This window comes from Stenella coeruleoalba (genome assembly GCF_951394435.1).
Source record: "Stenella coeruleoalba genome assembly, contig: scaffold_95, whole genome shotgun sequence".
NCBI classification, from domain to species: domain Eukaryota; kingdom Metazoa; phylum Chordata; class Mammalia; order Artiodactyla; family Delphinidae; genus Stenella; species Stenella coeruleoalba.
In genome coordinates, this window is record NW_027646206.1 from 1166346 (window position 1) to 1169527 (window position 3182).

Sequence of the window (3182 nt, forward strand, 5' to 3'; positions counted from 1 at the left end):
TGTCTTCTTATGTTATAGGCCCAGGAGTGGGCCTGCTGGATCATATAATAGCTCAATATTTACCTTTTAAAGGCACCTCCACCCTGTTCCCATTAGTGACTCTTACCAGGTTACGTCCCACTTCAAATTAAGGGTATGCATTTCTCCACAACCTCTTCAGCATTGATCGTTTGTAGTTTCTTTCCTGATGGTTATTCTGAATGGTGTGAGCTGATACCTCTGTGTGGTTGGATTTGCATGTGTCTCATAATCCTTTGAAACTGAGCTTTCAGGCATGTCCTTTTATTTTTCAAACGGTTATTACAGCTTAGTTCTTCAAATGGTTTTCTTGAAATATGTGCCACATTTTGAAATACTTTGGCCTTTACCTCCCGCAAGACATGATGAAGGCAGGTTTCCTTTACAGCCCTGCAGGACTTGTTCATATGAAGTGACAATTAGCATAGGTTTTAAAGCTGTTTTTTCAGGTAATGGCCAGAGGGTGGAGCATTTCATAATTCTATGAAACGTAACTGAACACACAATATATATTTTTTCTTTTAAATTTCCATTGTTACTTTTTTAAAGTACAATTATAATTGAAGTTCTTTGTAACAAGTGAAATTTAAAAAATTAAAGGAAAAGATAATATTTTACCACTTGCCATCCTTTCCCATTTACTGAAACGACCAGCATAATGTGTAGATTTCTCATTTTATCCAGGTGTTCTATACATCTGGAATATCATGCTTCTCACTGTAGAAAAACAGATTTAGCTCTCACACTTTTTATAGGCTACATAACATTCCATAGAACAGAAGTACCAACTATTTCAGACTTAGCTTTTTGAGGGACACTCAGGTTACTTTCTGTTTTATTTTGTTGTTCTTTTTTTGGGGGGGGTAGGAGTTTATTATTTATTTATTTATTTTTGTTGTGTTGGGTCTGAGTTTCCGTGTGAGGGCTTTCTCTAGTTGTGGCAAGTGGGGGGCCACTCTTGATCTCGGTGCGCAGGCCTCTCACTATTGCGGCCTCTCTTGTTGCAGAGCACAGGCTCCAGATGCGAGGGCTCACTGGTTGTGGCTTATGGGCCTAGTTGCTCCATGGCATGTGGGATCCTCCCAGACCAGGGCTCGAACCTGTGTCCCCTGCATTAGCAGGCAGATTCTAACCACCGCACCACCAGCGAAGCCCTCTATTTTGTTGTTCTGCTAGTTTGTTTTAACCCAAGAAAATATTTTTTTAAATAAAAAAACAAAATTAAGCTAAGGGTAAGGATTAGGGTTTAGGGTAAGATTTAGGGTTAGGGTACGGGTTAGGATTATTGTATGGCTTAGAGTATGGTTTAGGGTTATGGTTATGGTACGGGTTAGTGTTAGGGTACAGTTTAGGGTATGGCTATGGTTTAGTGTTAGGGTACGGGTTAAGGTATGGGTTAGTGTTAGGGTATGGGTTAGGATTCAGGTACGGTTTATGTTCAGGGTTATGGTTAGGTTTAGTGTATGGGTTAGTGTTAGGTACGGGTTAGGGTTAGGTTTAGTGTTAAGGAAGGGGTAGAGTTTAGGGTACAGGATAGGGAACAACAAAGGGTTAGGGTTAGGGTACGTGTTAGGGTACAGTTTAGTGTTAGTGTATGGGTTAGGATTAGGGTACGGTTTAGGGTAAGGTTTAGAGTTAGGGTTAGGGGACGGGTATGGTTTGGGGTACAGTTTAGGGTATGACCACGGGTTAGGAGTAGGGTAAGTGTTAGGGTACGGTTTAGTGTTAGTGTACAGGTTAGGATTATGGTACGGGATAGTGTAAGGGTTAGGGTTAGGGAATGGGTACAGATTAGGTTGCAGGTTAGGGTATGACAACGGGTTAAGGTTAGGGTACGTGTTAGTGTATGGGTTAGGATTAGGGTACGGGTTAGGTTATGGGTTAGTGTTAGGGGATGGGTTAGGATTAGGATACGGGTTATGGTACGGTTTAGGGAAAGGGTTAGGATACGGGGTAGGGTTAGGATAAAGTTTAGTGTATGGCTATGTGTTACTGTTAGGGTACATGTTAGCGTACGGGTTAGTGTTCGTGTACAGCTTAGGGTAAGGGTTAGGGTTAGGGAACGGGTACGGTCTCAGGTACAGGTTAGGGTATGGTAGCGGGATAGGGATAGTGTACGTGTTAGGATGAGACTTCTTTGTAGTGCAGATTTGAATTTCCCGCTTGCTTGGTGGGCCAAAAAGTGTGTATGCATTTTATCCTGAATATACTCAGGAAAAAACGTATACGCCCTTTTTGGCCAAGTGCATCGCTGCCAAACGATGTGCCAAACAGGAGGTTACAAGCACTGACTCTCCAAGTGGGGAGATTGTTAGTAAAGCGTCTGGAATGGCGAACCCGAGTACCAGAGGACGAATAATGAGATGCGTTTTAGAAACCTTGCCCGATCACACTGTGGACCATCCTCTGGGTTTCCCACGCATGTTTTAGGTGTAGGAAGAATCCCTTAAACCTGGAGAGTTGGGACCCATGGAATGGGTAGCACGCAGTACTACTTCAAAGAGCCTGCATTTGCTCACCGAATCTCACCAATTCTCTCAGCCCCGAGTGTCCAGCCTTATGTCTCACCCAGCTGTGGGTGTAGATGTGGTAAATCCAGGTTTCATCACAAGCCTGAACGAATTATTTAAGAATTTCTCTCTCTTTCACTGTCTTTCTGTTTTGTTTTTGAAGTTTATTTTTATAATGGGGTTGAGCTGATTTTCACTGCTGTGTTTATGCGTCTGTACACACACTTGATTCTCTTACGGAGACATATAAATACATAGATTTTAAGATTCTTACTAGTCAGATATATTCCTCTGCGGTGAATAGGGGGTGTTGAGTCCACTTCGCTGAGCAAGGAGTAGGTCTTGTCTATTACATATTTGGCTTATGGAACGGTATCTGTGCTCATTTCAATCTCTGGATTTATGCAGCACCCCAACTCACCTTTCCCCTTAAGCAAACATGTTTGTTTTCTAAATGTGAGACTCTGTTCTGTTTTGTAATTCAGTTCATGTGTAGCCAAGTTTACATTCCCTCTATAAGTGATATCTTATGATAAGTTTCTTTATCTGTGTGACTTATTTCCTTAGAATCATCGTACCTAAATTCACTCATTATGCTCCTACGGGCCTGATGATATTGATTTCATTGCTGAGTGATATTTCATTGTACGTAAG